Source organism: Lathyrus oleraceus, chromosome 6 (assembly GCF_024323335.1).
Source record: "Lathyrus oleraceus cultivar Zhongwan6 chromosome 6, CAAS_Psat_ZW6_1.0, whole genome shotgun sequence".
NCBI classification, from domain to species: Eukaryota; Viridiplantae; Streptophyta; class Magnoliopsida; order Fabales; family Fabaceae; genus Lathyrus; species Lathyrus oleraceus.
In genome coordinates, this window is record NC_066584.1 from 519,301,830 (window position 1) to 519,328,957 (window position 27,128).

The 27,128-nt window shown below is 39.7% G+C and overlaps 1 long non-coding RNA gene across 1 annotated transcript; it reads right to left on the bottom strand.

The window, feature by feature from the left end:
- Positions 1-15,540: 15,540 nt before the first annotated feature.
- Positions 15,541-16,533, bottom strand: LOC127097797 (uncharacterized). Its single transcript, XR_007793178.1, has 2 exons — positions 16,405-16,533; positions 15,541-16,271 (listed from the first exon to the last, which is right to left on the bottom strand). It is a non-coding gene; the product is annotated as an uncharacterized LOC127097797 (long non-coding RNA).
- Between the last annotated feature and the right edge of the window lie 10,595 nt (positions 16,534-27,128).

A 27,128-nucleotide genomic window follows, 5' to 3' on the forward strand; every position in this document is an offset into this window, starting at 1 on the left:
TATCTGAGGGATATGGCACAATTAGCGGATAGAGTGAGACAGGTCGAAAGGTTAAGGGACGAAAAATTCAGGGCAAATAAGAATAAAAAAGAGAGGGTAGCCTACGTAGGGGTTCGCCAAGATGATGAGTTCGACGTAGACGAACCAAGTAACTTCGACGAACAAGAGATCGACCTAGCAGAACTAAAGCAAGGCCCACCTTATTCGTGCAAAGTACTAACGCCGTCGAACGGGAACCCAGTCGAAGCCAACGATAAGTTCCCCAAAAGGACTTATACGTTCGACATCACCAAATGTGACGAAATCTTCGATCTGTTGGTAAAAGATGGTCAATTAATAAAACCACCAGGCGCTAAAGAACCGCCTGTGGAACAACAGAAAAAGAGAGGTTTTTGTAAATACCATAATTTTCTGGGCCATAAGACGTCTCGTTGTTTCCTTTTCAGGGATCTCGTGCAGAATGCTATCCGTGACGGAAGGCTCAAGTTTGGGGACAAACCAAAACAACAAATGAAGATCGACTCGAATCCTATGCAAGCAGTCGAAGCCCACTACGCTGAACCATCCGTCGTAAACATGGTGGAGGCCGAAGTTGCTCCTGATGGCAATTCGGAAATGGTGGAAGCCCCTGGAAGCTTCGACGCAAATGTCAACATGGTCGAGATTACTGATGATCTCGCAAGCCAGAAAAGAATAGAAACTACTGAAGGTTTCGACAAGAAGGACGGTGACAATGCTGTCGAGAATGTGGAGTTTCGACAAGAGGAAAATTGGGACCGCTTGGGACAGCCAAGTGGGAAATATGATTATCTTATGAAGTACAACGCGCCGGCAAGCTCTCAGATCGACATCGACACAATCCAACCAAGCGGCTGGGGAGATGCTTCTTCAGAAAACAATGAGGAAATAGTCGACGCAACTGAGCATTCCCCTAATACGAAGGAGGAGGTTACTGAAGACCTTGCGATTGAAAACAAGGCTGCTGAAGGCCTTGGTTCTGACAAAATGAAGAAAGGTGATGTAGCCAACTGCGTCAACACTATGGGGCCTTTCAGTAAAGAAGTCACAAAAATCAAAGCGGAAGCCAATAACGGTCCTTCGAAGCCCGTGATCAGTGGGATTCTGCGTAGGACAATGGAAGACCCCAGAAGAAACTGGAACAAATGCTGTTGCAAACATGGTCCCAGGACCATATCTTGGTGCTGCTGCCCAGAGAAAGAATTCGACCAAACACCAAAAGGCGTCGAAGGCGAAGAAGAGAGACTAATTAGGAAGATGAACGAATTAAGCATCGCCGACGAACGAAATGTTGGGGTAAATATGGTAGAAATATCTCAGAAGGACCAGGTCGAAGAGGGCGAAGATCGCCGTCGAAAAGAGTACCAAAGGCTGGCGTACCCTAGAGAGGAGGAAAACTTAATGGAATTCATCAAGAGGTGCCAAAGGATGAAAACCGAAGTGATGTTGTGCCCACGCTGCAGCGCAGTCTTCGACAGGAAGGCAGCAACCAACCTGGAAGCGGTGGATAAGACCAAAAGGAAAGAAAGTTGGGGAACAGTGAGATACGACCCAAGGAGAAGTAATCACCACCAGTGGAGGCACGGAGAGAGACGCCAGAACACCTATAAACCATCTGACAAAGCCACAGACGACAAATGGGTTCAACCCATTAGGGACGCCCAGGGGCAGAAGAAATGGGGAAAGTTCGAGGTTCAGAGAGGCGCGTCGATGGAGGGCAAGAAGGAAATGGAAAAACACAAGCCAAGACCATACCCATCAGAGAATTACAAAGGCAAAAATCCCATGTCCAGGTCCCAATGGAGGAGGTTCCAAAGGCAAAAGAGGGCAGAAACGGAGATGGCGAAAAAGAACATGAATGGTCCAAACGAAGCAGAATCTAGCAACAATCGTCAGACAAGGAGCAGGAAAGAGACTCCCCTCCAGATCAATCCTAGCAGAGTTGTCGAATCAGTGGCGTCGAAAGAGAAGATGCAGGAAGATGATGAAGTAACCGACAGTTTTAACTCTGACTCAGAGGCATCCTTCAACGTGATTTGCAACGTTGTCTCTGTTCTCCCTAGAGACTACGATAGAGTCATGGAAATTGAGGATGAAGGAGACGAAATGGAGGAAGAAACAATGGCACATAAGCCCGTCTGCTACTATGTGATGAACAACGGATGCGTCGAAGAGCAGAACGCTTTTTTCGAAAGACCAGACGACTCCATGAAAGCGCATTTGAAACCTCTGTTTATAAAAGGAAAGGTGGAAAATGTCGGCGTGAATAAGATACTGGTGGACGGGGGAGCGGCAGTGAATTTGATGCCCCACTACATGCTGAAGAAGATTGGAAAAGACGATTCGGACGCGAAGCCCCACAACATGGTGCTGTCAAATTACGAAGGGAAGATAGGAACAACTATGGGAGTCATCCAAGTGAACTTAACTGTAGGAACCATAACAAGACCTACGATGTTCATAGTCATCGCTTCAAAAGCCAACTACAACCTGCTGCTTGGTAGGGAATGGATTCACGGCGTAGGAGCGGTGCCCTCTTCAATGCACCAGCGGATAGCCATATGGAGGCCAGATGGAATCGTCGAAAACATCGAGGCTGACCAAAGCTACTTCATGACCGAGGTAAACACCGTCAACAGCCAAAGCTTCGACAAAAACCTGGCTCATATACCTCCTTGCAGTCCGGCAGGATTCGACTTGAAGACGACAGACAATGCCTATTGTTCCATGTACCTGCATCCAACGCATGGATTCCAATGGGATAAAGAAGTGATTGGCGAGACTTACATATGGGGTACCACTCATATAGCGCCGACGGGATGGGGGAGTGAATTTGACAATGACGAGTGAACAATCAGCGATGGAAAAGATTACGGCTTACATAGCCGAAAACAAACTAAAAGAGGCCCTTGAGGCTGAAGTAAAAAATATGGCTGTCGAAGCCAACCAAGAGAACTCCAACAAACAATGTCCCCAAGAGGACGTTGCGGAAGATCATGTCACCAACCAAATGGGCGGATGGCAACACCAAAAGCTTGACGCCATTTACGACGACGAACCCCTGGGGTTCGAAAAAGATCCAGTGTCAACAAACGAGAAGATGGTGGCGCAGGATCCTTTAGAAGAAATAAACTTAGGAGTGGGGGCAGAACAGAGACCAACGTACATAAGCGCAAAAATGAACCCCCAGTTCAAGGTCGAAATAGTCCAGTTGCTGAAAGAATTCAAAGATTGCTTCGCATGGGATTATGACGAAATGCCTGGTCTCGACAGAAATCTGGTCGAAATGCAGTTGCCAATAATGGAAGGGAAGAAGCCAGTAAAGCAGACTCCGAGACGCTTCGCACCAGAAATCCTGTCGAAGATAAAAGAAGAGGTCGAAAGACTTCTAAGATGCAAGTTCATCCGCACAACCAGGTATGTCGAATGGATTGCAAATATTGTTCCGGTAATTAAGAAAAATGGCAAACTAAGGGTATGTATTGATTTTCGAGACTTAAACTCGGCTACCCCAAAGGATGAATATCCTATGCCAGTGGCAGAAATGCTCATAGATTCCGCAGCCGGCCATGAGTACTTAAGTATGTTAGACGGATACTCTGGCTATAACCAAATTTTTATCGCTGAAGAAGACGTTCCTAAAACGGCTTTCCGTTGCCCTGGAGCCATAGGAACGTACGAATGGGTAGTAATGCCTTTTGGTTTAAAGAACGCTGGAGCGACTTACCAACGTGCCATGAATTCCATCTTTCATGATTTCATCGAAACTTTCATGCAAGTGTATATTGACGACATTGTGATTAAGTCTGTTTCAGGGAAAAATCATATAGATCATCTTCGACAATCCTTTGAAAGGATGAGGAAGTTTGGTTTGAAAATGAACCCACTTAAATGTGCTTTTGGTGTGCAGGCGGGTGATTTCTTAGGCTTTGTGGTCCATAAGAAGGGGATCGAAATAAACGAAAATAAAGCCAAGGCCATAATGGAAGCGAAAGCGCCATCAACCAAAAAGGGGTTGCAGTCTCTGCTAGGGAAAATCAACTTTCTCAGAAGATTCATCTCCAACCTCAGTGGGAAGACACAAGCTTTCTCTCCTCTACTTCGACTAAAGAAAGAAGACTTCGCATGGGGGCAAGAACAGCAAGCGGCTTTCGACAAAATCAAGGAGTACCTGGCTAATCCCCCAATCCTGATGTCTCCTTGCAGAAAAAGAAATATGAGATTGTACATTTCGGCATCAGACAAAACATTAGGAAGTATGTTGTGTCAAGAAGATGAGAATGGCGTCGAAAGGGCCATTTATTATCTCAGTAGAGTCCTGAACGATGCCGAAACTAGATATAGCATTATAGAAAAGTTATGCCTGTGTGTATATTTCTCTTGTATTAAACTAAAGCATTATATAAAACCTGTCGATGTATATATTTCTTCCCATTTCGACGTAATAAAGTATATGTTATCTAAATCTATTTTACATAGTCGAATTGGAAAATGGGCTTTAGCTTTAACAGAATACTCCTTGAAATATCTGCCTTTAAAAGCAGTGAAAGGACAAGTGGTCGCCGATTTCATAGCGGACCACTCTATAAACGAAGACGTAGAATACGTCGAACTGGAACCTTGGAAACTGTACTTCGACGGTTCCAGCCATAAAAACGGAACTGGCGTTGGGATGTTGATTATTTCTCCTGAAAAAATTCCAACAAAATTCAAGTACAAAGTTGAAAGTCTGTGTTCAAATAATGAAGCAGAATACGAAGCTTTGATCGCTGGACTTGAAATCTTGTTGAAATTGGGGGCAACAAGAGTCGAAATAATGGGTGATTCCGAACTGGTAATAAAGCAGTTGACGAAAGAGTATAAGTGCGTGAAAGAAAATTTGATCATGTACTTTGTAATAGCCAATAGACTTCTCAAGGCGTTCGACAATGTCGTCTTCAGACACATTCCTAGGTTGGAGAATCAAGAAGCGAATGATCTTGCTCAACTAGCGTCCGGATACAAGGTGTCGAAGGAAAAGTTAGAAGAAGCCATCGAAGTCAGAAGAAGAGTCGTATCCACCAGGTTGTCCCCATCAGACCTAGAGTCAATAAGATTAGGATACGGTGACGAAGAAAACTTCGAGATATTCAACATAGATGATTCAGGAATAACAGACTGGAGAAAGCCTGTCAAGGATTATCTACAAGACCCAAATCAGAAAGCAGAAAGAAAGGTAAAATACAGAGCCTTGAGTTACGTACTTTTGGGAAATGAATTGTTCAAAAAGACTGCAGAAGGAGTTTTGTTGAAATGCCTGAGTGAGGATGAAGCCTACATAGCCTTGTCGAATGTACACAGTGGAGCGTGTGGCGCGCACCAAGCAGGTCACAAAATGAAGTGGCTTTTATTTCGACAAGGAATGTATTGGCCAACAATGCTGAAAGATTGTGTCGAATTCGCAAAAGGTTGTCAGGAATGTCAAGTACATGCAGGCATACCTCATGTCCCTGCAAGTGAGTTGCACTCAATTATAAAACCTTGGCCATTCAGAGGATGGGCGTTGGACTTGATCGGGGAGATTCAACCAGCTTCCTCAAAAGGGCAAAGGTACATTTTGGTTGGGATAGATTATTTCACAAAATGGACCGAAGCCATACCATTGGTGAATGTGGATCAAGAAGCAGTCATAGACTTTATCCAAAAATACATAATTTACAGATTTGGGATACCTGAGACAATAACAACAGATCAAGGATCTGTGTTCACTGGTAAAAACATGCAGAAGTTTGCACAAGAAACAGGTTTTAAGCTCCTTACTTCGACACCTTACTACGCTCAAGCAAATGGGCAGGTTGAAGCAGCCAACAAGGTAGTGATAAACTTGATTAAGAAGCATGTGGGGAAAAAGCCTAGAAATTGGCATAAAACTTTGGATCAAGCCTTGTGGGCTTGTCGAACGTCCCCCAAAGAGGCAACGAATTCGACCCCATTCAAGTTGACTTACGGACATGATGCAGTTTTGCCAGTCGAAATATATCTGCAGTTAGTTAGAGTGCAAAGGCATCATGAAATCCCATCAGATACATATTGGAGCATGATGATGGACGAACTAGTTGACTTAGACGAAGAAAGGCTGCGCGCGCTAGACCTAATAAGAAGACAAAAGAGGAGAGTCGAAAGATTTTACAACAAGAGAGTGAGATCCAAGACCTTCTTAATAGGTGATCTTGTGTGGAAAGTAATCCTTCCTATGGATCGAAAAGATAAATTAATGGGAAAGTGGTCTCCTAAATGGGAAGGACCTTTCCAGGTTTTGAGAACATTCTCAAACGGCGCATATGAAATAGAAGAAATAGAGAAGGATAAGAGAATCCTAAGAATAAATGGCAAGTATTTGAAAAAATATAAGCCTATATTGCAGGAAATAAAAATAGTAACAGAATAAGTGCAAAACATAATTGTGATAAGATGGGCCAAATAAAAATGGCATTCAAAAGTTATTACAAAGAAAGCCTCACAGGGCTGAGAGTTGCTAAAATAAATTCGACTAAAAATTAAAATTGGCAAAAGTATCCTTCAAAGTGGCGAACTTCTGCCTTTGGAGTTGGAGTCGATGATCACAAAGACTTTTGTGAGTAGAGAGAGTCTCAATCTCCTGACTAAGTTGATGGGCTTTCTCTGCATGTCGAATACCCACCCTCAATTCTTCGTCAATCTCGCTCTGCTTGGGTTGTTGAATGGATGCCTTACGTTTCTCCTCTTGAGAGATCTTTTCTTGAAGTGCTGCTATCTGTGTTTTCCATTTTTGAATATTGTCATTGCAAGCAGCAACTTCTTCGACATACGTTTCCGAAAGCTTTTGCAATTTTGAAACTTTGTCATTCGAAGTCGAAACGGCATCCCATTCAGCAGTTTGAGTTTCAGACTTGGAGGAGATTTGAGCGGTAAGATCCCTTTGACGATGGAGATCTGCAGTGGCCAAGTCAATGAGAGTCATCAACTCCATCACAAAACTTCCAATCTCAGCAGAAGTTTCCAAAACATTCACTTGCTTCAAGAGTTTCTTAAGACCAATTTGAGCAAGGGAATTCTCTTCCAAGACTTTAAACAAATCGACATCAAGGATTTTCGTTTTGATCTTGGTCAGGAGGCTGCCAAGTGATGGTGCTTCAGAAGTTGCCCCAGAAGTGGTCGAACTACTCTGAGAAGAATCCTGGAAATTGAAACGGGTGCTAAGCATGGCTTTCAGATACTCCAAAGGTCTTTGCACTTTGAGATTTTCAAGCTCCTCGCGAGAGAAACTGGTCGAACCAGTTGATTTGCTACTCCCTTGGACCTGGTCAGGAGCAGGTGGAGTGTTTCGCGTCGAAGTATGCTCGACCTCTGTTCGTTTCGACTGATTGTCCCCATCTCTGACAGCTTCATCTTCAGGAGTATCTTCGACCACAACCTCCATTTCAATGTCATCACCCTGAGGTGCAGCATGTAATCCTGGATGAGGAGGAGATTCGTCTTCAGAGGCTTCACCCACTGTGGTGTCGAACTCTCCTACGGTTTGCATATCATGGTCACTTATGGAGACATCTTCCTCTGGGGCTATTTCCTCCAGAATTTTCTCAGGCGTTTTTTCGACAACCACTTGTTCCTGAAAATAAATTCTAAGATTTAGAAGGAAAGATGTAGGAAAGGTAAAACATATGCTGTCGAAATAAAAATTACCTCAGGAATTTCAGTATTAAAACTGGACTTCCCACTCCCCATATCTTTCGACTGAGGCTTGGCAGGAGAAGCACTGGCAGGATCCTTCCTGATTGGGTTAGCAATGGACCTTTGGGAAGAGACCTTCGTGAGTTTCTTTTTCTTCTGAGGGGGAGGGATTAACTCTGGAGATTCATCACCAGACTCTTCATTAGGGACTTTATCCTCTTCTTTCTCCTCTTCATTCTTTTTCTTTTGGATTGTTGGGGGTTTTCGACTTACCTAGTCATGCAGGCCAAAGCCAGTTAGTTCCAAATAATGGAAGGAAAATAACAAGAAGAGAAAAAGTTTTGTACCTTTGTCGAAGGCTTTTTAGCAGTACTGGGCGACGCTTCGACAACAACTTTCTTAGCAGGGATCTTCACGGCTAAGGAAAGAAATAAAATTCAGAAACAAATATAAGAGATACATGATAAGACAGTTAGAATAACAGAAAGAAAAATCATATTTTTCTGTGAACACCTTCAAGAATGGTATCTTCCACGCGAACGTGTTCTATTCCAATATGAAGGTGTCCCGGATATTCGCCCAGATGATACTTAGTCGGAACCACACGCTCAGCAGGTTTTTGATACTTTTGACGAAGAATTTTCATAAAATCCCCACAAAGGAACCAGTCTGGAAGTGGAAAACCAAACGCCACCCCAAAGTCAGCAGTTGGCAAGGGAGGAAACTTTGGTGGATGACAATTGAAAGCAAGGTCATAGCGCGCCTCTGGTGAAAGATTGGAAGGCAATGACAGTTTTTTAAATTTCTCTGTCAATTTGCGTTTTAATTCAGCCGCTGCTTCGCATATGGTTCGACTAAGATCATCAGGTCTATACGCAGTTTCAAAATATTTTTGAAATTTCTGTATTTCCTTAATATGTCGTTGAATACCTTTTTTGGTCCGATCCTGCACAAAAGCGAAAGCATTTGTCAAATGTGTAGCAAAAGCAGCTACGTCGAAAAATTTGTTGGAATAATAATCCTTCCACCATTCATCAAACTCAGGAGTGCATAGGAATGATGGTCGAAAAATAACTGGTCGAATGTCGAGAGAAGCATCAGCTAGTTTCTTCGACAGCTCTTTGCCTTCGTCTTCAGTGTGAAGGGAGTTATAAAAAATGATGGATCCCTTTTTGGGAAATATAGGTTGAGGTTTGATTTGGATTAGACCAAATTGTCTAGAAACAAGGTTGGGTTGATAAACTATCAAAGCAATTTGGTTTTTGGTGGTGTTACGATAAGAAAAAAGGAGCCTAGGGGTTAAGAATGATTCCCAAACATTCAGAAATGTATTTTCATCCTTTTGCATCTCCAGAGGCAGTTGTTGGGTAAACCACTTAGGTCCAATCTTTCTATCAGCAAAAGGTGCCATGGTCGAAGTAAATTGATGACTTTTAGCAAACATCATAACATAGCTTTTAAAAGCTTGTCGAAGGCTGATTCCTTCGTCAGTTGGCGTTAGTAGCACTAATCTTGGCCATTCGACAGTCCTATCGCTTACTTCTTCTTCATCTATTTCTGGTGCTACAGGCAGATTGGCTTCAAAGGTGGCATTGAGCCATAGTTGCAAGAGCCAAAAAGGTCCTGACAAGTTGATTTTTCCTTGGGTTTTGGTGTTCTTTAAGAAATGTACACTCTCACTCAGGGATTCATAGAGATTCGCCAGAATCATTTCGCTCAAGCATAGTTTCGTGCCTGCATGAAGCTGATTGGCTATGGTGATAAATCTCTTGGCAACTTGAAGAGAACGGGAGCAGAACACATATTTGGACAGCCATAGTGTCAGAAAGGCTATATGTTCGACATCTAAAACTTCAGTGGTACTCTTATCGTGATAATAGGACATGAATAAGGAGTAGGGTGCAAGGCTAGTCTCGAAGGCAATGGTATCTTCACTTAAGACAGTAGGGTCGAAATCTATACCATTGGGGTGAAGACCAACAATGGCTGCTGCGTCGAAAAGAGTAGGCGTAACCATCCCACAAGGAAGGTGAAAGGTGTTGTAAGTACTATCCCAAAAGTAGAGAGAAGCCAAAAGCATATTTGGACAGATATTGGGTCCTACTCTCGACAACTGGATAAGGTCGAAAATGCCTACTTCTTTCCAAAAAGACCCCTTAACTTTTTCGATTTTGTCTAACCAAGATACGTAGTCAGAAGGATCTTTCGACCATGGGCAGGTTCTAAATATCCTGGGAAAATTCAAATAGGTTAAGTCCAACTCTCCAATATCCGTCGAACTCGATGAATCTTTCTGTTCTACAACTTTCTCTTTAGGCTGAGGTTTTCTTCCAGCGCCTATGGGTTTTGTGTGAAAGTAAGATGGAAAAAACTCTCTTAAACGCTCTGGTTTAATCTCTGGGTTTGGAAGGGGACCTAACATAGCGTGACAATTTCCAGAAATAAGAACAGGGATTAGTACCTGAGATTTATAGATGCAGTCTTTTTCCTTTTCATTTGGAGGTTCCGGAACGTACTGTTGATTTCCAATGGTCATTGGCCCTTTTAAATCATGCACAGGAGGAAAAGATGAGTCTTGTTTCTTCTTGGAGTGTTTACTGCTTGAGGGTTTTTGAGGCGCCATTGTTGAAAGAAAGCTGAAGAAGATTTCTCAGAAAATGTGAAAAGCTAGAGAAATGGGTATGAAGAAGGAAATCTGAAACGTAAAAGGGTTTAAAGAAAAGGTCTATGGGTATTTATAGGAAGAAGATGTTGAAACGTTTTAGATGGTAATGGTGTTAGTGGGACACGTGGCCATTTCTGATGGAATGACAAAGAGGTAGAAGTTGAAAAGAAACCATGATGTGAGGAAATGATGGAAGTAGACTGTGAACGTGGGCTAGACGTGACATTGTGGAGAAAGTGTAATGATGAATCTGCATTGGAAATTGAGATTATCAGACTTGCATTTAATGAGGTTTAAATGACATGGCATCAAAGCACTGATTGACAACAAATGACTGTTTCTCCTAGAACAAACAGTCGAAACGTCTTTGCTGGGGGGCAATTTGTATACGTGCGTTTTCGACGCCATGAGATTTGGTGTAAGAAATGATGTTTTCGACAAATGATGACATGGGTTGGAACGATTTGATTAGTATGGTTCGACACTTCGACAAGAGGTAGGTTTCGTCATTTCGACAAAGATGTTTGCACCTAGGAAAAGCACTTTCGACAAGACACGGAAGACATTGCAGTATGTTGATAATTCGACAAAAATCCTGAGGGAAGACGTCATTTCGACTTAAAAGTAAATTTGAATTTTAAAGGGTTGTGACGTTTGGCAGAAGACGCGTGGAAGCATCTGGCGAAAGGAGGAGAGCCATGTGTCATAGTTTTAGGATTTAGTCGTTAATGACAGTTATGTTATTTATGTATAAATAGGATAGCTATTATCTAAAAAAGGGTGTGAAAAATTACTTATACAAAATTCCTGAAAACACTCAAAGTACCCGTGTGAGAGAAAAGAGTCATATTTGGAAAATGTATGTGTAAACAAACACCAATCCTTTCAAAGTTTATTTTATAAAGTTCAAAGTTCTTTACAAATTCCTTTTATGTTTTCCAGTCATTTATCTTTCTGCACTTTCTACTTTTCGACACTTTACATTTCATCAGTTAATTTCTGCCATTTACTTTATCTTGTCAAATTTACATCTACTTAACATTGTAATCAACATATTTCGACGTAAAACACTTAGAGAACAGAAATGAAAGATATGAAAGTGATTTTAGACATCTTCAAGACCATCTAGATCTGCACATGTCCTAGGATTTGTGTGGTTGATCCTGCAAGTGACCCAATTCTACAAGTTTTGGTAAACCAGAGGTTGTTCGCCAAATTTCACAGCGAACAGCGGCTCAGGCAAAAATGGGTGTCCCGGTGGATCGAAAACCCGAAAGGGCGATCTAGGCAAAAGTTAGGGATTAATTCCAAGGCAAAGAACTATACTCTCAGGCATCTAACATATCCCTCGAAAACAAAAGAGTCAATCTACCCGACTTTTCTCAAAGGCGAGGTGCTCGGACTATCAAAGACATAAGGATCATAGCAGTGTGGAGACTCAATAGGAACTCAATCTTATTGCCATTTTGTTTCTACACACAGCAATTACCTCATTAAGGAATTGCATCTTTATGTACAATCGCCCATTCAAGGGTCAAATCAATAAAAGAGAAAATTTTCTCGACAAAAGTTGTGCCCAAATTATTTTGCATTTTTTCTGTTTGTTTGCAAAGCACCTTTATTTTTGATAAACATCATTCTTAAAATTTTGGAAAAAATAAATAAAAAACACATAATTGAATGAAGTAATAAAATTGCTTTTGAAATAGTAAAAGGATAAACTTCTTGGTCTCCAAGTTTGCTCTTGTTTTTCATAAAGGTGTAGGACTGTGTAGGCACCTATGTTCATTCCAAGTGCTAATCAACACCTCTCAAAGATATACTCATGGTATAGCCAAACCGGGGCAAGTCTCTAATGCTTTTCCAGCAGAAACATTAAATCGTAGTTGGAGTATCGCGTGTTGAGAAGTCTGAACCCTTCAGTGGTTTGGGGCACCCCAGATATATTCCCAAAATCACCCAGTGGGGCATCAATTTTTGATCTCCATCATAACAAAAAGTCCACACCACTGGCACCATCACCTAAAGCAAAAACGCCCTAACCAGGGCAAATCCCAATCATCCATTCACATACCCGCTTGCATCACATGCGCCATATGCATCAAGTACATACATAATTTTCCTACCAAATAGGAAGATTCACCATTAAGTAATCATATCAATCATTGGCATCCATATGCATAACCTTATACGATTCGCATTCCTATATGCACAGTTAAATATCCCCAGCAAATACATAACGCATACACCCCAGGCATCCTCCCATGCATGGCATTTCCACCCAAAGTGGAACATCATACGAAAATCAAACATAATATGATAAGGATCTAAGGTCATTCGCATCTATCCTAGAGTTTCCTCATTTCCCAAATAAAGTTATTACCCTACATACGCTCATGGAATCACTTCCTGGCCAGTCATTTCTCTCAACTTCGTGGTTGATAGTGATATTCCCAGCATTTTCTTTACTACCATTGCTCCCCAAGCAGAGGTTACCATAAAAATCTCTTATGAGCTTCTCCCCTGCAGAGCTTCTTCAGCATATTTCCTTCGAAAGGAATCTTTTCTAAGAATATCCCCCAACAGACTTTCATTCTTTAAGATACTACTTCATTTATATGGAGAATCTCGTTTTCGTTACTGTTTGAGATGTTGTCTCATCAATATGAGGAGTCTCATTCCAATTTTTTCTTTTGAGATACTGCTCTAGTATCCTCGGAGAGTCTCAGATTCAATCAAGGTATCATTCCCTTGTTCGGAATATCTTGATTCGATCATATGAGATGCTGCTTCGACTCGATACCGAGAATCTCATCTTTTGCTGTTTGAGATGTTGTCTCATCAATATGAGGAGTCTCATTCCAATTTTTTCTTTTGAGATACTGCTCTAGTATCCTCGGAGAGTCTCAGATTCAATCAAGGTATCATTCCCTTGTTCGGAATATCTTGATTCGATCATATGAGATGCTGCTTCGACTCGATACCGAGAATCTCATCTTTTGCTGTTTGAGATGCTGTCTCATCAATATGAGGAGTCTCATTCCAATTTTTTCTTTTGAGATACTGCTCTAGTATCCTCGGAGAGTCTCAGATTCAATCAAGGTATCATTCCCTTGTTCGGAATATCTTGATTCGATCATATGAGATGCTGCTTCGACTCGATACCGAGAATCTCATCTTTTGCTGTTTGAGATGCTGTCTCATCAATATGAGGAGTCTCATTCCAGTTTTTCTTTTGAGATACTGCTCTAGTATCCTCGGAGAGTCTCAGATTCAATCAAGGTGTCATTCCCTTGTTCGGAATATCTTGATTCGATCATATGAGATGCTGCTTCGACTCGATACAGAGAATCTCATCTTTCGCTGTTTGAGATGCTGTCTCATCAATATGAGGAGTCTCATTCCAGTTTTTCTTTTGAGATACTGCTCTAGTATCCTCGGAGAGTCTCAGATTCAATCAAGGTATCATTCCCTTGTTCGGAATATCTTGATTCGATCATATGAGATGCTGCTTCGACTCGATACAGAGAATCTCATCTTTTGCTGTCTGAGATGCTGTCTCATCAATATGAGGAGTCTCATTCCAGTTTTTCTTTTGAGATACTGCTCTAGTATCCTCAGAGAGTCTCAGATTCAATCAAGGTATCATTCCCTTGTTCGGAATATCTTGATTCGATCATATGAGATGCTGCTTCGACTCGATACAGAGAATCTCATCTTTTGCTGTCTGAGATGCTGTCTCATCAATATGAGGAGTCTCATTCCAGTTTTTCTTTTGAGATACTGCTCTAGTATCCTCGGAGAGTCTCAGATTCAATCAAGGTATCATTCCCTTGTTCGGAATATCTTGATTCGATCATATGAGATGCTGCTTCGACTCGATACAGAGAATCTTATCTTTTGCTGTTTGAGATGCTGTCTCATCAATATGAGGAGTCTCATTTTAGTTTTTCGTTTAAAATACCACTCTAGTATCCTCGGAGAGTCTCAGATTCAATTAAGGTATCACTCCCTTGTTCGGAATACCTTAGTTCCATCATATGAGATGCTGCTTCGACTCGATACAAAGGGTCATATTTTTTTCTTTACCGTTTGAGATGCTGCTTCATCAACATGAAGAGTCTCATTCAGTTTTAGGAAACATTGTCATGCTTATTATCAGGCAGTTTTGGATACAGTGAGGATATTATTCCATTAATGGGATACCTTGGTTGTAATCATCCAAGATACTATGCTGACGATTCTTTATGAATTTATTCTTTCCATTTCGAAGGACAAAATTCGGGTCTTCTTGTATTTAATTACCCTTCACTATGAACGCATGAAGACTACTATCATTTCTGCTTTCTAGTTCACTGTAATTAAATAGGGGCAGCTGTCATACCCCAATTTTGTCCGGGTATGATAAAAAGATTTTAGCATTTCACAACCAGACAGCATGATGCATAAATTCCCATAAGAGGATCTTCACTTGATCAAATGTCCATAAACCCTAATCATGTTCCATGCCTTCTTAAAGGCCCAAAAATTCCTTCCTTCACAACATTGTGACTTAGTGTTGTGACTTGGGAAGGTGACGCTCAACCTGTTGTACAAAAGTCCTTATTGGTGGATTTTTCTTGATATTAATTGTATAAACCTCATGCTACCACATGTGTACCACGTGATTAGGTCCTTTCGTTTGATTCCGAATACATAATTGAACTAGTCCATTTGTTTTTAAAAAGAAGGGAGGACACATGATCCGTGTTTGCATGTTTTCATTTGGTTTAGAGTATTCAAGATTATTCAGATCCACTTCTTGTCATTGTTATTACCATAAGTACTTGGTCCATAAAATGTCCATTTAGATTATGGTGGTATTGCCCAAATAAAGAGGTACCTTCACTCACACATGACTCACGAGAGACTAAAATTCATCAATACAGTTAAAATCCAAGACTTCTTATTTACAAAAAATTTCATGCGATGCACGTTTGATCCGAGCTACAAATACTATGACCACACACATGAAAGTTTTAAAAAGAAATGAGTTACCAAAAGCCAAAGTCAAGACAATCATGTTACCATCCAAAAGTCTCTTGATATTCCTCCATATTTCACCTTTTGGCCCACTGTAATTCACGGTGGAAGCTATAATAACAATGCAGTGGCAAAACATGATCACGTGCTAAAATTACAATTACATTCACAAATCAACAAGTGTGGCATACAGTTATTCCAATTATGGGCAGTCCGTATATGCCTCGAATTATGAAGTACATACACGGTTGAGCACAGATGAATGACCTACCCTAAGGCACTATGTATTACAAGCAAATGTGATAGGGTGAGAATTGTTCTGAACATGGCGAATGGACATCAAAAGTGAAGGTCTGCAACCTCGCCAACAAGTCCTTAGTCGCGCATAACCGGCAAGCAATGCAGGAAGAATTTGATGCAGAACCACCTGGTTTTCATCAGAATCGCACATGGAAAAACCTGCATACCACAACCACTAGCCGAAATACATCATAACAAACATCCAGCAATGCATCAGCAGCAACAAAGACTCGCAAGAGTCGTGCACAGAGATATCAAACCTGAAAAATCAAGAAAGTTAAAGCCTACAGATTTTGAACTCAATATGAGAATTTGGGAAGGTCAAAACTTGACTGGATTGGCTGAAAGCCCTGCATAGGTTGCCCCGAAGTATTGTCGGGCAAACACTCTGAGAAGGTTGATATTGGGAGTGCTGAAGCGCTTCTGTGTTGCTCTGTTGATTGGTTGCTTTCCAGGGAAATTCATTGGAAACAGTTTTTGAGGCTAATAAGACTGTCAAATTAGATTTCCAAGCAAGGATATGGGAATCAATATCCAAACCTGCATATCACAAATGCATCCTTACAAAAGCACCAACCTACAAAAGTGAAATTCATTTCAGTACCCAAAACAAAAATAATCATTACCATAGCAAAATTTCATTCAAATTCTAACACAACAGCTAACAACATCACATTTCAAGTTAACAGGTTTTTCAGCATATGACTAACCTCATGGTAATAGAATCACGGAGCACAAGCCTACAACCATTGGCCAAAACCGCATCGATACGTGAATATTGTAAACCTGCAGAAGCCAATACTAGCCTACATCAAGCCAAAATATTGCAGACAAATGGTATAAAAATAGCATGGCGGTATCCCTGTCATGGGGTCATTCACCTCCACTCTATGGATTAATTAAGCTAACTGCAGTGAATGAAACCGATGCGATGTGCCAACCTGCAAAACAACCACAAATTGTAAGAAAGAGCGAAATCAACATAATTTACAGTGGATCCAATCTGGGCATAGGCAACACGTGACCAAATTCCTTTCCCATGATATGGAAACAACCTTGATAACCATTTCAGAAGTGTGATGCACAAGTCATCATGAACCGTTGGTGGGAGATTGAGAAGAGTAAAGCTGCAAAATTCAAACCAGTAAAAAACTTGTCATAAGGATATCATACGTGGTTAAAATAGAACAATTACTGCAGTGAAAAGTAAAAAGAGAGGGTTATTGTAAGTTCACTACAGACAAAACCTTACCATTTGAAGGACCACACCGATTTGAAGCACCACTAACTCTGAGAAATTCTGCTACCTAACGGAATGATTCTCCCACTAATTTGCCAAGCTCATGAGAGAGGAATTCAAAACCTCGTACATCCAAAGCTCTATATAAGGACCCTCCATTGTTAGGGTAAGCATCCGAATTTCTGCACCGTTACTCTGGAAAAATCACTCCAAAACCCTAGTTAAAAAAGCTCCGTTTTGAACTTGTTGAGATTTTCACACCGAAGCTCAACAAGCTCGAGCTAAGCCCCCTGTCAAAACCGAAACGAACCCAAATCGTTAAAGAGGAAGCAAGGAGCGCGAGAGGACGGAAAGGAGACGGAACAAAGGGCAAAGAGCGCGAGAGGTTTGAGAAGAAAGGGAAGAGAACTCGAAAAAGAAGCAAAAAGGAATTACCATACAACCAGAGAAGAACACATACCTGAGGTAATATTGGTTGCCGGAATCTGGCCGGAGTTTCAATGCTCCGACGAGATTTTTGTTTACCGTCTGATTCAAACTTTCGAATGCATTGTAGCTGGGTTTATTTTCCGCTTGCTTTCTTGTTGATTATGTTGGTGAATGTTTCGTCGCTGATTTAGGGTAATTTCTTGAACTGAGAATCGATTGATACTGTATATCTATAGAAGTTGTTTTGGCTTATCCGTGAGGTTGATGATGACTTTCTTTTAGAATCAGTATGTATATTTGAATATGTATGTTTTGGGTTCTGGTTTGGCCATGGTTGGACGAAATCGAGGTTTCATGTGTGTTTTCTTTTGAAAATTCAGCGAGAAAGAGAAAGGAGAAATCGTTGGAGAGGAGCAGATAGTAATAAGTGATCAGTGTCACATTTGCTTTTAGTCTTTTCTTTTCATTCAACGCCATTAATCATAATTAAATTTATTTAATAGTAATAATAAAATTAATAATAAGGATCTGCATTAATTAAGTGGGCGGTGGGCCTTTGGATTTTCCTAGGATAACGTTTGTTAAGGCCACTTATTGCCATTTCCTTTTAAGTTTCTCATGTGTACAGCATCATATACGTGGCCTTAAAGAACCGAAATGAATGCCAACCTTTTCTTCTTCCTGGCGTTTCAACATGGCTTGATTAGGAGAGGGTTTGGGCCTTATGGCCCATCCCGAAAATAACATTGCCTTAAACCTCTCTTGGGCCTTTCCTGACCCAACGTTTTAGGGCCTCACTTTTTTTAGTTTTTCAACATCCCAATTTGATTTACTTGGTTTATGTGCTATTCTTGAATGTTTTAATTAAAATTAAGATGACTAGTTCTAAATAGTGATAGTAGAAATGTTCATAGTTTGGTTTTGGTTATTATTGTCAATTCATTTTTATCTCATTAATTAATCAAGTGGTGGATTAATGGTTAATGTCAACAAATAATTTTCTTTATTTTTTTTAATAAATAAATTTGATGTTGGTCCAATACCGAATAATCTTTCTCAAAACATATTACTCCTAATTCACCATACTTAAATAATATTCTCTTAAAATTATTTAATAATTTAATTTTGAATGAAAAGGAGAATAGTAAGCTTCCGCTTTACTACCTCTCGACTATTCGAATAATTGGCGTACGCCATATTGCTCGAATTGTCGTCATTTAATTAAAACCTTAAAAAACTCTATAAAATTAAAATCATTTTCCCAATTTAATTATTCTAATATTCTCTTAAAATTATTTAATAATTTAATTTTGAATGAAAAGGAGAATAGTAAGCTTCCGCTTTACTACCTCTCGACTATTCGAATAATTGGCGTACGCCATATTGCTCGAATTGTCGTCATTTAATTAAAACCCTAAAAATTCTATAAAATTAAGATTATTTTCTCAAATTAATTACAAATTCTAAAAGCACTATTTAAATTAATCTTTAAATGAAAAGGAGATTAATGAGCATCCGCTCCATTATCTCTCGATTATTCGAATAATTGGCGTACGCCATATTGCTCGAATTTTTGTCATTTAATTAAAACCCCAAAACTCCTTAAAACTAAAATTACTCCCTCAATTAATTATGAATTCTAAAAGCTTTATTCTAATAATTAATCTTTGAATGAAAAGGAGAATAGTGAGCATCCGCTTCATTATCTCTCGATTATTCGAATAATTGGCGTACGCCACATTGCTCGGATCTTCGTCATTCAATTTAAACTGTAAAAATTCTATGAGATTAAAATCACTCCTCCAAATTATTTATTGATTTTAAAAGCCATTTTTTTTAATAATTAATCTTTGAATGAAAAGGAAAATAGTGAGCATCCGCTTCATTATCTCTCGATTATTCGAATAATTGGCGTACGCCACATTGCTCGAATCTTCGTCATCCAATCAAAACCAATCGATAAATTCAAAACACCTTCACAAATCAAACTTAATTCCTCGCCCCCGTGCGACCAACAACTTAAAAATTCTTTTCAAAAGAACACTGTTAATCCTTTCTAACGCGCATAACAAACCAATGCTTAAGCCTCCGCCGAGAGTATACAAGCCAGCGTTTAGCCTTTAGAACGCGATCTCCACAGTCGTTCATTAAAAGACACCAACAAAAACCGTAGTTTCCCGAACTACGAATGCTCTGATTTCCTTATTATACCATAAGGATACGTAGGCAGGAGATTGCTGTATCTTCGCGAGCACACTAATAAAAAACCTCCCCTTTTCCCTCCTGAGGTCTTCATCCATATTTATTATCAATTTTAAATTACTCGAAGAAAGCAAATAACATTTAACTAACATTCAAATAGCAAATTAGACTAAAAGGTTCCCGTTGAGTACAACGGACGTGAGGGGTGCTAATACCTTCCCCTTGCGTAATCGACTCCCGAACCCGAATATGGTTGCGATGACCATTATTCTATTTTTCAAAGGTTTTATCGATATTTTCCTATTCCTTCATTGGAGTAAATAAAGTTCGGTGGCGACTCTGTTTCGAACATTTTTTTCCGCGTCCTATCGCGAGGGATCGCATTATCACATTTTTTTGAGGTGCGACACATAGGAGTGGATTGAGTATCCATCCAGGTGCAACTAAAATGTATCAAGATTTGAAGAAGTTGTTTTGGTGGGCTGGTATGAAAAGAGATGTTGCTAAGTTTGTGTATGCCTGTTTGACTTGTCAGAAGTCAAAGATTGAACATCAGAAACCGGCAGGTATGATGCAACCTTTGAAGATTCCTGAATGGAAGTGGGATAGCATTTCCATGGATTTTGTGACGGGATTGCCGAGGACGGTGAAAGGTAATGATTCTATTTGGGTGATTGTGGATCGATTGACTAAGTCGGCGCATTTCTTGCCGATGAAGATTAATCACTCTTTAGAGAAGTTGGCAGAGTTGTATATTGAGGAGATAGTGAGGCTGCATGGTATTCCATCCAGTATTGTGTCTGATAGAGATCCCAGATTTACTTCTAGATTTTGGGAAAGTTTGCAGAAAGCGTTGGGGACTAAGTTGAGGTTGAGTTCAGCTTATCATCCTCAGACTGATGGTCAGACTGAAAGAACTATCCAATCCTTGGAGGATTTGTTGAGAGCTTGTGTGTTGGAGCAGAGTGGTTCTTGGGATAGTTATTTGCCGTTGGTGGAGTTTACTTATAATAATAGTTTTCATGCTAGTATCGGTATGACTCCATATGAAGCATTGTATGGTAGGAGGTGTAGAACTCCATTGTGTTGGTATGAATCAGGTGAGAGTGTTGTACTCGGACCTGAGATTGTGCAGCAGACGACTGAAAGGGTTAAGATGATTCAGGAGAAAATGAAGGTTTCTCAGAGTCGTCAGAAGAGTTATCATGATAAGAGGAGAAAGGCACTTGAGTTCCAAGAGGGAGATCATGTGTTCTTGAGAGTTACTCCGACGACAGGTGTGGGTAGAGCTTTAAAGTCTAAAAAGCTTACTCCGAGGTTTGTGGGTCCGTATCAGATTTTGAAGAGGGTTGGGGAAGTGGCGTATCGGATAGCTTTACCGTCGTCGCTTTCTAATCTGCATGATGTGTTTCATGTATCTCAGTTGAGAAAATATATTGCGGATCCTTCGCATGTTGTTCAGTTGGATGATATCCAGGTAAGGGATAATTTGACTGTTGAGGTGTTGCCAATTCGGATAGATGACCGAGAAGAGAAGACCCTGAGAGGTAAGAAGATTGCTCTAGTGAAAGTTGTTTGGGGAGGTCCAGCTGGTGAGAGCTTGACTTGGGAGCGTGAAGATCAGATGAAGGAGTCGTATCCGGCTCTATTTGCTTGAGGTATGTTTTCGAGGACGAAAACTTCTAAAGTGGGGGAGAGTTGTAACACCCCGAATATTGTTAGATTAATTTAAATATTATTTTAATATGATTATTTGAAGGTAAAATGAATTATTAAATAATATTGGGAATTATTATTATTATTATAGATGTTATTTATTTTAATAATAATTAAATAAATAAAATAAATGGAATATGAAGAGTGGAAGGGTAAAAGTGGAATTTGATAAAAGAGGCCAAAGTGAGAACTCAGAGTGTTTTTCACGTATTTTTGCCTCAGAGTCAGAGAAAGGGGAAAAACGCTGAAGAGAAAGAGAAGGAAGAGGAAAAGGCCAAAGATTGCTCAGAACTTCCTTCAATCCAAAGAGGTAAGGGGTCTGAACCTTATTAAACGATAATATGCGAGCAAATTCATGATATATGTTGGATTGTTGATGGATTTTGGGGATTTTAGGGAGATTGGGAAAGTTGGGATTTTGATGGAAATTCTCCGATCTGTGAGTTTTGTTGAGTTATATGCATTATAATCGAAGTATGTTGTGTATATATGACTGTTAAATGTTGATATTGGGTTGTTAGCTGTGGGGTATGAGTTATGGCGAGTAGAGAAGCAAAGCTGCGCTGGTTTCCGTAGCAGATGGCTTCTGTTCGCGCGCGATTCGCGACGCGAAGCCCAGTTCGCGGCGCGAACTGGGCAGGATTCATAGGAGTTTTGTAACGCATCGTTCGCGGCGCGAACCCTGCTGCGCGGCGCGTACTGAAGCGAATTAATTGTTCGCGACGCGATCCTTCGTTCGCGGCGCGTTCTGGAGTAATGGAGGAGTTCGCGGCGCGTCCCTATGTTGGCGGCGCGAACTGTGCTGTGAAGCTAATGTTGGTGAGTTTTTGAGTACGTTGAGTTGCGAGACTCTTAGTAAGTCGCTGTAATTGTATTATAAACAATTAACAATGATTATATGATTGTGTATGAGGTGTTTATGATGATGAGATGTTGAATTTACGTGTTTAGTTATAAATGTGTTATGTAACGATGTGATATCGTTGTAATGTTGTTGTTGTTTTGTTGAGTTGTATGTCATGCTATTAATGATGATGATAACATGACTATATGATGCTGTTGTTGCTATGTTGATTATGATGCATGTTTGGTGTGCATGCATTCATGAAAGGCCGATGCCTAGTGATGAACGGACTGAGTTCCAATGATGTTGTTGACTCCGGGCTTGTTGAGAGGCTTGGTTCCTTGCGGGGAACTCGGATTCTATGGTGATGAATCTGGGAGTGGTGATCCTGTAGTTGGTCACAAAATGGGTATACCGAGTCGTGTTGAGTCATGCATGGGTGTGTGCATTGCATTTGATATGTTGTTTTGTTGATGTTCATGAGTATGTTGATTATGATGATTATGATGAGCTGTGTTGGCATATGTGAAATAGATTTATGTTTATATTTCTGTCGTTATATTATTATTTAATAATGTAATTCTCACCCCTTCTGCATGTGTTTATGTTCATCTATGATGAGCAATGTGCAGATAAAGAGGAGTAGCTATTGTTGAGGTTTGAAGAATAAGTGTAGAGTTATTCTACAGAGTCGAGTCAAATGCTCTGGTCATGTGACACCGGGGTTATGGGATTCGATAGATAATTGGTTATTATTTATGTTGTTTATGATGACTAATATGTTGAGATGCTTTGTTGAGATAATGTTGAAACATTATTATGAATTGTTATATGATGAATGATAATATTTGTGTTGTTGTCCGCTGCGAAGTTTTAATAAAATAAATAATATGTTTTATGTTGTGATGCGATAAGTGTTATGTTGTAAGAAATGTAAACTCTTCTACATGTTGTACTCTGATAATCTATTTAAATATGTCGTTTGGGTAGAAGGGTGTTACAATACGCGTATGAGTGAAAGAGATGATGTTTTGAACGTGAAATTGTCTCTGTTGGTACGCGTATGAGGATGTGGTACGCTGGGCAATACGCGTATGGGCGTGGGCAATACGCGTATGGACTTGGTCAGGAATGGGCAATACGCGTATGGGCATAGGCAATACGCGTATGGGCAGACTTGTGGTTTTTCTGAACTGTTGTTGTGCAGTTTTTGGTTGTTTAGGCTGAGTGATGTAACTTAGCTGATGTATGACGTAGTAGGGATCATTTCCCGTTGTTTTGAGTAGTATAGGTATTAGTAGAGTGTGCTAATACTGTGTTTGATTATGTGGCATGATATGATATGCTTTTGTGATAAAATGTGTTGATGATGTGTGATGGTATGCATGATGCTGTGAATGTATCAGTTATGTATGCATTTGTGAATAGACTGTTTTATGGCTTAGAGTGTGAGCATATGTCTATTCTTGAATTGTTGTTGTTGTTGCATTGCTAGGTGATTAGCATGCATATTGTGGCCTTTATGGTGGTAGCTAATTCCCATGGTGAGGAATTAGTGAGTAAATCATTTTGATTGTTGTTGATGTTTGCATGCTAGGTGATTAGCGTGCATAGCATAGCCCTTGGGGTGGTAGCTAATTCCCATGGTGAGGAATTAGTGAGTGAGTCACTATGTCTCAAATGAGTGGGACTAGTGAGCTTGGTAGCCGTGCCTGGATTTGGACGGTGAGGTTGAACTATATGTTCACAAATAGTCGGTACCGCATGCATGGAGTCTCATTGCATAATATATGTATGGCATATAATATGAATGGATGTATTCCAATATTATACGTGTGTTTGTGTTGGTGTTGAGTATTATGTTGAGTTGATGTGTCGTTACTGAATATATGTTTGATTTGGGTGATGAAGTGTGTTAAATTACTTAACATGACATGATATTTTATAATACTTATTATATCGATTGAGGAACTCACCCTTACAACTGTTTTTCAGGTAACGAGCAGTGATTGAGTAGGAGCTAGTACTTGGAGTCTAGAGTAGTTCCTTAGTGGGTCATGCTCTGATAGATGTAACATCGGGAAGGGATGTTTTAAATGTTTTACTGTTGGTTGTGAACCATTTTACATGTAATGTGTTACCTGTTTTGATTGATTTGATTTATATCCGCTGCGATTTATGCAAATGTTTATTTGATTAAATAAAGAGCATGACTGTTATTTTGGAACATGGTGTGAAGTGATTGTGTGACACCCTTAACTGCATAATTACTCTGATGTTGTATTTTGATATTTAATTAAATAATTGAGGTATTTTAGAAGGGTGTTACAGATGGCACCCAACAAAAATGATTATGAGTAATTGTTGTGTGTATGCATAGAAAAATATTGAAGATGATGAACATTGCTTTATATGTTCTTTGGTTTCATTTGTGAAAAAGATGCATGAATGATATATATATATATATATATATATATATATATATATATATATATATATATATATATATATATATATATATATATATATATATAAAAGATCAAGTGTCCCAAGATTTTCAACTCAATCCTCCGATATTGTTACTTCTTTGACAAGAACCCCTTTCTTCAAAGTGTTTACTTGGTTGAATCCTCGTTGCAAAATGTTGAGTCAAAAATCCCAAAATCACCATTGATCTTGGAGGGAAGTTCTTAACTTGTTTTATCAATGAAACCCCCAAAGTAATCTCAACCCAATTTGATTTACAAATCCTAAATTGGACCTTATAAAACTTATCTCTGGATGGCACCCGACAAAATTGATTATGAGTAATTGTTGTGTGTATGCATAGAAAAAGATTGAAGATGATGAACATTGCTTTGTGTGTTCTTTGGTTTAAGTTGTGAAAAAGATGCATGAAATATATATATATATATATATATATATATATATATATATATATATATATATATATATATATATATATGTGTGTGTGTGTGTGTGTGTGTGTGTGTGTGTGTGTAAGCGTGCGCGTATGTGTGCGTGTGCGTGTGTGTACGTGCATGCATTGGTGTATGTGTGTGTAAACGCGTCCGCGTATGTGTGTGTGTGCGTGTGTGTGTACGTGCATGCATTGGTGTATGTGTGTGTGTGTGTGTGCGTGCGTGCGTGCATGCGCGCGCGAGAGAGAGAGAGAGAGAGAGAGAGAGAGAGAGAGAGAGAGATAATAGACAAACATGACTTTTAAATTTTACAAGTATTTGGATTTTCCAAAATAATATGTGTCGACCTAAGATCTATTTGTGTCGACCCATATAAGCATTTTAGCTTCTGTGTGTCTACCTAGGACAACCTAGGCATTGACCACAAATAGACAGAGACTTTGGCTTTGCCAAAGGCTTAACACACGTCGACCTCTAGCATGCATCAGTCGACCTAAAGGTCTCGTGAGTCGACCTGAAGGTCATATGCATCGACACATACTGGACAAAACCTTGGTTCTTACAAAATTTTGAGTATGTGTTGACCTCAAGCTATAATTTGTCGACTTAAAGACCATTTTTCACATAAAAATTTAATTTTAACTTGTAAAAATATATCTAACTTGGTTTTAAGTATCATAAGATGAAAATGCGCATCTAGACATAGAGGATAAGGTCCAATATACATAAATACTAAGTGTCCTAGTTTTGACATCATTCAAAATATTTCTGAAAGGAAAGTGCACTCATATACTCCCCCTTTTTGATGATGACAAAATGTACAAAGTATTTGATGTCTTGATAATAACTCTCCCTGAATATGTGCACCTTAGAAACTTCGTTCTTGTAAGAACTTCTCCCCCTTTGATAACATCAAAAAGAGACAAAGCTACAAAATGTGAGAAGCATCATGTGAATCTTACAAAAACATATATAACACCGAGAGGCGTTGCAAAAATATATTATACAACAATAACTTGAACTCAAATTTCATTAGAATGACGTTAAAGTTAAGAATGCCTAAACATTTATAAGCATTCAGTTCGAAAACAATTATAAGGAGCTCATTACAAACACCACATAACATTATTAATAATAGAAAAACATAAGGACGATACATAATAACATGAAAGACAAAAAATGAAATGCATGCAAAGAAGTTTCCAAAGACTTGATCCACAATCAATACGACTAATGCTTACGACCCCTATTTAGCTCATTTCTTCCCATGGGTTATGGTCTCCTACCCCGGTACCAAGCTGCACCTTCGTTACCATTCTCGGCATCTAGAAAGTCACACAACTCCCGGTAAAATTGTTAATAATGATGGTGATTATCATTTTGAAAACGAATCATATTGTTGATTCTGATTGTAGTGGAACCATGGTGAAACGCCATGTCTTGACAAATACGAGTAAACTGATTGGTGGCATATGTGACAAAGTTGTTGAAGTTGGTGTCTTGGGAAGTCATATGTTCTTGAACCAATCCAAAGTGTTGTCGAAACGGGAAAAATCACAGAGTCGCTATCATATTTTATTCATTCATAAGAAATATGAGAAATAATAATAAAAGCCTAAAGGAAAAGGATAAGGTGGTCATCGAAGGGTTCAGGAGTCGGTTAAGTGAAGACACTACGCCAAAAACTGGAATAGACAGCGCACCTTAGAGGGCGCTTTATTACAAAAGCGCTCTCTAAAGTGAAGCGAAAAATAAGGAGCAATAGACAGCGCACTTTAGAGGGCGCTTTTGTAATAAAGCGCCCTCTAAGGTGAAGCGAAAAAATAAGGAGGAGATAGAGGGACAACAATACATGGCGCTTTTTATAAAGCGCCCTCTAAGGTTACCCTTAGAGGGCGCTTTGAATAAAGCGCTGTTATAAGTCCATGTGCATTTCCAGCTTATAAAGCGCTTCTGGAAAGCCTTAGAGAGCGCTTCCATAAGCGCCCTCTTAGGCCCCCTTTAGAGGGCGCTTTTTTTCCACAAGCGCCCTCTAATGTCCCCTTTAGTAAACATTAAAATTATAACATACTGCGCGTTTTG